This window comes from Neopsephotus bourkii, unplaced genomic scaffold (genome assembly GCF_033783945.1).
Source record: "Neopsephotus bourkii isolate Nb327-2 ecotype Australia unplaced genomic scaffold, CSIRO-AGI_Nbou_v1 NB_1328, whole genome shotgun sequence".
Lineage (NCBI taxonomy): Eukaryota > Metazoa > Chordata > Aves > Psittaciformes > Psittacidae > Neopsephotus > Neopsephotus bourkii.
The window spans coordinates 3,580,877-3,590,446 of record NW_026901808.1 but is presented as its reverse complement, the minus strand read 5'-3'; the positions used below and the strand labels follow the sequence as shown (position 1 = coordinate 3,590,446).

Below are 9,570 nucleotides of genomic sequence, written 5' to 3'. Positions count from 1 at the left end.
AGAAGGTTAGATATGTGCCAAGTTCCAGATTACTGAAAAACTTCCCTAACCACTGGGTCTACTTACCAGTGATGAAGGGTAAAAGACAGCAGTGATGAAGGGAAAAGAAGCAGTCACAGGAGGAAGTTTTGGTTAGAGTTTATCTGCTCAGTGGTAAGCAAGAGCAGACCAGCATGTTACAGGATCTATGCTTGCTGCCCAAGGACAACAGCAAAGGAATGGCCAAAGGTGCCCTAATGGATAGCTGTCATTCCCACCATAAGCCATGAGTTGCACTAGGAATACAATGCAGTTATCAATAAAACATAGACATTCATGGCACACCCCATTAATATCTCATGAAGGCTGTGGCATTGCCATGGACTTTGTGACATTGACACAAAATCTAGAAAACAAGTCAACTGGCCCAGCATTCAAGGAGGGCTTGCTCTTCAGAAAACAGTTCATATGATTCAGTCTTGGCACCTCAGACCCACTAGAAGTGCAGGATAAATAAATAGGTAAGGTCCCTGGTATTTTCTCCCCGAGTGTTGAACTTCCTTGAAAACCTGGAGGCTGTGGAAGTAGAAAAGCCCAGAGAGACTTGGCCTCAGGCCAAACGTCTTGGTTCAGGAACCACGTTTCTGACCAAGAGACTCACAAAGGACATCTTAGATGGCAGGGGCAGAATTAGGTGGCTGCCATGAGAAAGAGGAATCACAACACAGTGGAGGTGGTGCATTCACATGCCAGCTCTCAAGGGGCAGGATTTTTACACCATCTAGAAGATCTAAATGCAGACTCTGTGACAAAAGGCTGTAGAGGAGCTGCCCTCCAGTGCAATTGAGTTCACTCTAATTTCCACCCTATTCCCAGTCTTCATGTTCTCAAGAGTTGCCTTTCTTCCTTCTAGACATACTTTAGCCTTCTGCCACAAAAAGTTTCATTGGAATATTATTATTTTTGACTATTAATGAAGGTGATGAATAGAGCCATTGAATGATACTGTGACCATGACTGAATTCTGATAAATTTAACTTGCAAGTAGCAATCCAGAAGTTCATCTTGCAAGGACAGCCCACTCTTTGCTTTAGATGGTTTCATATTTACCTTACAACTCCTGAACTAATCCCCATGTCCTTACTGTGACTACTCATTGATAAGCATTGCCTGTTTATCGAGGTTATATTTATCTCATTTTATTTGATTTTGTTTTGTAAATAAATGAATATCAGCACTGAAGCTAGAGGATAACATGATCATTTTAAAAAATGCTGGCATACAGATTCTCTAACTGAACCATTATGATAGAATATTCTCTTTTAAAAGCTGGGCTTTGTCTGCTGGCATCTATATTGACACTTGTTGAATCAAATTTGATGGAACAAAAGAGTCCAGAGAATAAAAAATATTAGCATGCAACATTCATTTGTTCCATCTTCATAGTACCAACTTTGGGCTCCTTAGTTTCATAACAAGCTAAAGTGGATGGTAAAATCTATGCATTTCTGAACTAAAACGAGGAAGAAAGAAATGATTCAGTGGTGTTAAAAGGAAATCTGCTGAAAGGGTGAGGCTAGAATACAATGTAGCTGTTACATTTCCATACAATACATTTCAATGCAATGTAGCTGTTACATAGCTGTTACAATTTGTTAGATTTCAGCATCACTCATCAAAGAAAATTAACATGACCCTCTTTTAGTGATCTCTTTTCCTTATTTTATTTAGCTCTTACATGCAAAAATTCAGTAACTGCTCAAATAAATTTGTCATAAAACTATTTTGCACATGTATTTGGCTATAATTTTTAAGCATGCATGCTTGAAGGTGCTAAGACTTCAGCATTAGCATCACTTTGTTGCAGTATTGATTGCATATGTGTTTTCTGGTTAATTATTTAAACAGCTCACTGTTTTTTCTTTACTGGTTGTTGTACCGATTTATATTTTCCACGAGTAGGGAACACCTCAATTTCCATTCATCACAAAGAAACTCTGCTTGATCAGAGCCAGGAATCATTTTACCTGGTTATATTTTCTAAGTGCAACATGCTCTCTGTACATGGAATAAATGACATAACTGCTATACTGCGAGGGACTCTGTGTTTACAAACTGAGAATGGCCTTCCCTCCTCTATTGGTATAATTTCACACACTAAACAAATCATTATTAGGTATTATAGCATATACTAAGCATTTTCAAAGCACTATGTGTCAAAGAATGCAACTGGGTGGAAATTATTAATGTCAAGAAAGAGAAAGACAACATAAGCATGTAGGCAGAGCAGCAAAGATAAAGTTGTGCCTTTCATTACAGATAGCATCAAGCCAGATTGAAAGTTTACGTGATGGAGAACACACTTGTGTTCTTCAATTTATGATAGCAACAATCACAGGCAGTGTACAAAACCAGTAAGAGCAAATCTATTCCATTAATGCTTTTTTAAATTACAGCACATACCCTGTGATAGACACTGCCTGGACTGTTGAAATTTTTTACAATTACGATGGTGTCAGTGAGTTGGAAGGACATATCTGCTGAAGAAGTGGCCAGAATAGGACATGTAATTAACAAACATTTAATAGATCAAATCTGCTATATATGCATTCAGGCTGTCTTATTGGAAATACCTGCAGCATCTGTTAGAAACTCTTTAGATTACATTATTTTCCCTCCAAACAGCAGATAACCCAAGAACCTGTAACACAATGAGCCACTTTTTCCCATAATCTATGTGTCAAAGTCAATGAGTAGGTAATATCACAGCTGAATGCTTCGAATACTAAATATAAAACTAGAGAAAACCAAACTACTGTCAGGTCCACACACAACTACTAGAGCAGAATGCTCATGAAGTTAGCTGTAGTCATGGTTTGAATCTGCTTTTAATTTTTAGCCTTTACTTCCATTATACAAATCCAGTGAAGTCAACAGTCATAATACTGTAAAAGTAGTAGAACCAAATAAAGAGTCTTTTAATATGCTCAGCAAAATCTGCAATTCCTGAAAAGCCTGATCTATGGTAAGGTTCAAATCTAGATGCTGTCTGAGTGGGGGGTTTTTTAGCCTGATTTCATTCTAAGTGAAACATGAATGGTTTTCTTCTATATTGCTTGCAGAAATTGAGATCCACATAGGAGAGCAAACACCCAGCAGGATTTGTATTAAGGGGTTTCCCAAACATAGTGATCCCAGCAGCACTGCTCAACCCATACCATAGTATGGACACAGTTGTCTTGGAGCCATCTCCTGTGTATACTTCAAAGGTGCAGAGCTGAATTGTGTATCCATTTAATACATCTCCCATAAAAGACAGCTCAGAGAAGCCACTGCTAACCTTAGTGCTTATTATACTGACACCAGTTTTTAAGCAAGACTTTAGGGCAGATCTTCAATACTCTGAACTAATAACCTGTACTGGTTAAACCAGAGGAAATGATAATAAACAACAGAATTAGTAGACATCAAGATAAGTACGGTACAATGAAGAAGAGTCAGCATAGCTTTTTTGAGGGGAAGTTGTGCTTCACTGATGTACCAAACTCCTCTGGCAGAGTCAATAAAAGATGCTGGCAACAGAGATCTCTTTGACACCATCTGCCTGGATTTCCAGAAGGCACTCAAGTTGCTTCCCCCGAGGCTCTTAAGAAAGCTAATCAGATGTGAAGAAATGTTCACAAGATAGGAAGAAGGGAGAGGAAGTAATAGTTGCTCTTCACAGTAGAAAGAGATCACACGTGGATTCCCACATGGCTCTGTGCTCAACACAGATTACAGATGATCAGAAAACAGTGCTGAAAAGGGATTCAAATGTTTGATGATGAGACTGAATTAGTCAGTGATGTAGACTACAGCTGATTGCAGACTCACATTAAGAACCTTATACCATGTAGTGAATAGGCAACAAAAATTCACTGTAGAGGAATGTAAAATGAAGGCAAACAATGCTAGAAATCACCACAAAAGTAATCAAGAACAGAAAATATCCTTTTGCTGTTGTATAAATACATGACACATTCACATCTTCAGTAGTGTTTGCAGTTACACATCCATCTGAAGACAGACACAGAAGGCTGTAAAAGATACACATAAGTGCAGGAAGTATGGTTAAATATATGGAGTGGTTACAGGCATAAGGACAAAAAAAATGATGGGAGAAAAGGACACCAATGGCTATTCAATACAAACCCCCTGCGTCCAGTTTAGGAAGCCCTAGAATAACTGATCACTAGATACTGAGAAAATATTTTGCGAAGGGTCTCTAAAGGGTACTAATCTTCTCAGGACACTCACTTGGTGGTTGCTATTGAAGCCAAGGTGCAGAGCCAGCTGAAACTCTGATCTTACCTGTTTTGCTCTTACTCAGGTTTGGACTGAGGTTATGCACTGTCAGTGTCGAGTCAGCGTGCACAATAAAAGTCTCCTCTGTTGGATGTGCAGAATGAGCTTGGAATTTCTGAGCAATGCCATCATACCGTGCATACAAGGCTGCACTTTTTGGGGAAACATCAAATCTGCTTTACACATGGAGCCAGCATCTCCAATATGTTGTAATTGCCCGGGGTTTACAAAACTATGTCAAGCCTCTACTCACAGCTGTGTATGCTCATTGTGATTGCAAAACTGTCAGATCTACCAGGAAAAAGGCTGCTGCATACCTTGAAATCTTAGACAAATACAGAATTCCTCTGGATTGTGCCAGATGATTTCTAAGTGAAAGAGAAGACTTATTCATGAGAAAACAGGATTGTAGTCCTATTTGATCTTTTATCTGGACCTAATGGGACTTCCCTGACTTTGAAAGATAGGTTTTACATAATTTGGTGGTTCTCGTTTTCATTGTCTGCAAATGAGCAGCCTCTTGTCTCTGCTTGGTGGTAGGATCTAAAGGTTTGTTAGTTACTTTTCTTTACCCTCATCATTTTTGTTGCACTCATAATGAGAGGTGGTTGATAATACCTCAAATGTCTGCTTTTTTTCCAAACTGATGATCTTCCTGGTCCGTATTACAGACGTGAATGAGGCTCTTGAATGCAGAGGTGGGGCTTTGCAGTGAAGTAAACCAAGATAGGGTCTTAATCATCTTAGTTTGCCTTAGTGTTTGCTTTGCTGTTTCAACATAGCTTTCAAAGTCCATTGACCTCTGAATAATACAGGCTGCAAGCATGCCTATAAAGCCTCCATACCTTTCAAATATTTCAAATTCCTGAGATATTTAATGTGTCCTGTTATCTGAAACAACTTTACCATAGATGTTGGCAAATGCTGGCCTGTCGTGACTCATTTCCTTGCTGACTAACGGATTACTTAGCTGAATTTCTTTAAAAAACCTAATGTAATAGTCAACTCTGAGCAGGTCCTGGTCACCTCTGTTCAAACAATTCCATTGCCAAATGCTCCCAGGCTCTGCTGGCTGCCTCACAAATGAGCACAGATTTATTTTGCGTTCATCCTCAATATTCTCTGTACAATGAAAAAAAATATTTTTCTGATTCTTGTATGTTCTTTGGTCAGTACAATACTTTTGGAAAGAGACAAAAGTTCTGAGGGATTTTCCCCAAATTATGCATTTTCCTCAGAAGAGCCGTTTCTTTTTCTTCTAAGACTAATCCTCTCCCTGCAGTCAATCCTCTGTTTTCATTTGAGATGTCCCTAAGAATTGATGAAGTTTTCCATGAGCCACCCAGAAGTGGTTTTGTTTCCTTAAAAGCACAACACTGCTCCTCTCTCTGTCTGACAGATGATTTGTAGATTATGGTAAGTGTATTGTGCTCCTGATTCTCCTTGGCCTTACATCTTTTACAGCTTCTCATGCTGTGAAATGAAGTAAGTGAGACCTGTTTGTCAAAATGTAAGGTCAGCCTCCAGGCTTATGTTAAATTACAAGGTCTATTCTTCCATCTTTTAAGTTTTCTCACTGAAAAGTTGGCAGTGGAGCTACCAAACCTCTCTCAAGGATATTTTATAGGAATTGTTTATGCCATTCACCTTTCCAGACCTTGTCCAGACTGTTACCCTTGCTGTCCCCTATTGCTGTGGCTCACTTGCAAGTTCTTGTAGACACATTATGATTTTCATGTGTCTCATAACAAAATACGGAGAGTTTTCTTACTGCTACTGATGTGACTTTCTACCAGGGGGAGGCTGGTGCTTTTGGCTGTTACGAAATGATCACAGATAAACCTCCCATCACCTACTGACAATGTCAAATCTTTTTCTGCTTGAGCATAGTTCTGCTGCCCCAGCACCAGTGTTCTCCATTTATTCCATTCCTGCCACAAGGCTGCTCCAAGGGCTGCTTATGAAGCAGCTTATAAACCTGGAGCATTTTCCCTTGTTTCACACATGTTCAGGAATGATCAGGCTTTCCAGCTCACCCTGCTGTTAGCAGTCAGCTCAGCAGAACCACTCAATCATCAAAAAGCTGGAGCCGCCACTGATTTTAACTGCTTGGCTTTTCTAAAAGGAAGTATTATACATGGGTATAGTTAGTTATTACAGATTCCTCCCATTTAATCTCCTAAAGGCTTAAGCAAATGCAATTCATCAATAATGAACAGCCTAGTTTACATTTTATGAAGTCATATTTTAAGCTGCACAATGTCCCGAACGACAACACTTGGTGATTGCAGACACCCCCAACAGCAACTGCAATACAGTTTTTGTGGGAGATTCTTAGGCAGCCCAAAGCCAGAGAGGGCACAATTTAGGAGCAGGGGTTGGTGGCCTTTTGCCCTATGCAGTATTTCTGCTACAGGAGATCTCCCTGCTTGGACTTTTTGTTCCACCACTCTGTGAGGAGGAATGGATGTAGCCAGCATGGACACTTGTTTGGGTCAACCACAGGAAGAGAGGTACACGGAATTACTGATGGAGTTCAGTCAGCACTGGCTCTGGCAGTTGTTTACTTAGAATATATAGGTAGCTGCTGAATTCTGGATCTCTTCTTTGTGGTGCGGCCACAAGAAATTAAGACCTAAGACTTAAGCTTAAGAGCATTAATACTGGGGGCTTCTGATGTGCAGTTTCATTCTGTCACTAGCAGTAACTTGAAAAGGTAAAAATAAAATCAATCTCATAAATACCATAATCCATTGTGGCAGAGAATACACAAGGAAGCTTTAGCATTCCAAAATACATTCAGCTTCTGCATGTAAACCTGTGAAGCATCTGTCTCAAAACCCTGTGGTTTCTAAAATAGCTTTCTGAAGCTCAGGTATTTATTTTTTTAGTATTATTACTTCATGATTTAGCTGGATGTAGATTCCAGCCTATGAATGCTAAATACTTGATCCTCTCACTCATCATGTGTCATTAGACACACTTGTCTAATGCAAAATTCTTCATTTTTGAAGTGGTCTCTTGTTTTTCACAGAACCTGCTTTACAGAAGTGTTTATGAGAATACATTTCAGCTATTCTTTTCTTGTCACTTGGAGGCCTGGTTGATTTTAATCCCACCTATCAATCTGAACAAGGTGTTCACTTTTCTGTATTATTTTGTGTAGTTTCTACCAATACACTCACATGGACTTTCTCCTCATGTGGCCTTTCTGGTTTCGAACAGCACCTGGAAGGCTTCATTTCTCAGCTTCTATCAATTGCAAAAGTAAATAAGGAGATTATTATTATCTGGTTGTCGTTCAGATGTCTGTAGTTACAGCATTAAAACATCTTTTCATTGTTTGTGCTGGGTGCACAAGTCAAGAGAACTTTAATAAAAAACTAATGCATTTGCAGAGCTCCAATGACTTTAACTGTAGGTAGATAGACTTGAAGGCCATTTGGAAGGAATTCAAAGAGCAGTTGAGTCTTTATGCAACTCCAGAGAGCCCTGATGTATGGAGGTGGCTTGGTGACTGTGTTGGATGCAAAGAAAAGTTTGCAGTCAAGGTTCTGCTGCAGAAAATGCTTGCTACTGATTATAGTGTTCCCTATGAGGTTGATGCTCTTCTGTAGAAGACTTCCTGCTTACTGCAGTAAGCACAGAATAAAGCTATCCCATCCCGTTGCTTCTTTGTTTTGAGAAGCAAAGCCTGTTTCAAGCAGAAGGGATTTTGTATGTCATGTTCTGGAACAACTCAATCTCCAAGTCTTTACTCTGGAAAACTTTAATAGAAAGTAACAGTTGAAAGCAAGGAGCCGAGCAGACAGTAGACAGTAGATGTCCAACCTTAGTTATTAAAAATTCATCTCCAAAGTAAGGAAAAGAAAAGCTGATCTGGCATTTTATTGAACTTTATTTCATTTGTGAAAAATGGAAATGAGCAGTGACAGAAATGTCAGGGCTGACATTTTATCTGCTCTTTCTCCCTTCCTTAGATATTTCTGCATATTCCACATAATTCCTTATCAGTTTATTAAACAAAAATAAATAAATGCATTTTATGTCTATTTTCCCAAATGTTTTGTCTCAAAACTTTCATGCATGCATTTTCATTTGCACACTAAAAGCCAATTTACAATGCAAAATTTCATACTAATTTTTATATGCAATTCAAATTGGCAGAACAATAGTGCATACATTAAGAAAGCCTGCATGTTGAAAATGTAATCTTATGTAGGCACTAGATTGCTGTTGCAGCTACAAAAGAATATCATAAAACAGTAAAACATGTCTCACAAGTCATAGCAAAAGACACATTAGCACTCTAAGCAGTAGTTTGTTTGCATTAAAATTAGCACTGAGAAGTTTTACTGGGAAATGGAGTGCTTGAGGTTTCCATTAAGAATGCTGAGTGCAAGCTGCAGAGTTATTTCCATTTTCTTGCTTCTGTTCTAGCACACATGGAAATACCCACTTACTTTGAATTTTCTGGAAAAATCCCACTGAATTTTAAGCAGAATACTTAGGTTTGTATGAAACAGTATGAAACTGATAACTAAGACTGTGTTGCCTGGATGCCTTTGGGGAAGCTATCATCATTAGTTTCCACTCAGGAATATGATGCTGGATCTTAACAGGGATGTTCAGAGCTGCAGAAAGGCTAGAGGAATACAGTATTTCCAAGACACCTTCCCCAGTCACTTCTTAAGTAATACCAGTGGACGGTTTCTACAGCAACGAAGGTTAGAATCTGGACAGCATTTAACAAGTTAGATGATACTGCTACAGAAGTATTATAAAGGTGTTATTGTCACAAGACCTAAAGAAAGTCAGAAATATTCACACTTTAGATGGATAAGATAGTGCAGCATCAGTTCTGCATCCTGCACCAAATGGCTCTCATCATTTTTCCATAACTATGAGGTAAAAATAATGACTTATGAAATTCTGCACAGTCTGAATTAGTTGATAGTCCCCATTAATGCCCCTTTAAATGACACAGGTCCGTTGTACAGTCTGTGTATGTGATAACCCTGTTTCAAAGCATGCAGGGGGACAGAAGTAGTGAGACCCACTGAAACACTTGTTATTTCTCAGAGTTAGTTCTGTTCTACTGAGTTGCTCTTGAGCTTTTACTATTCCAAGCTTTCTGTTGTCTGCACTTACTATGCTTGTACTAAGTTCCCTCTACACAGCCTGGAGTAGGAGCAGGATGACCACAGCCACTCTGCAGAGCTTAAGCTGGGAACTCACACCAAGACC

At 39.1% G+C, this 9,570-nt stretch overlaps 1 long non-coding RNA gene across 1 annotated transcript; it reads left to right on the top strand.

Moving 5' to 3' along the window:
• Positions 1 to 7,355: 7,355 nt before the first annotated feature.
• LOC133219206 (uncharacterized) lies at positions 7,356 to 9,570 on the top strand. The gene is made up of 3 exons (XR_009727378.1): positions 7,356 to 7,459; positions 8,764 to 8,834; positions 9,490 to 9,570. It is a non-coding gene; the product is annotated as an uncharacterized LOC133219206 (long non-coding RNA).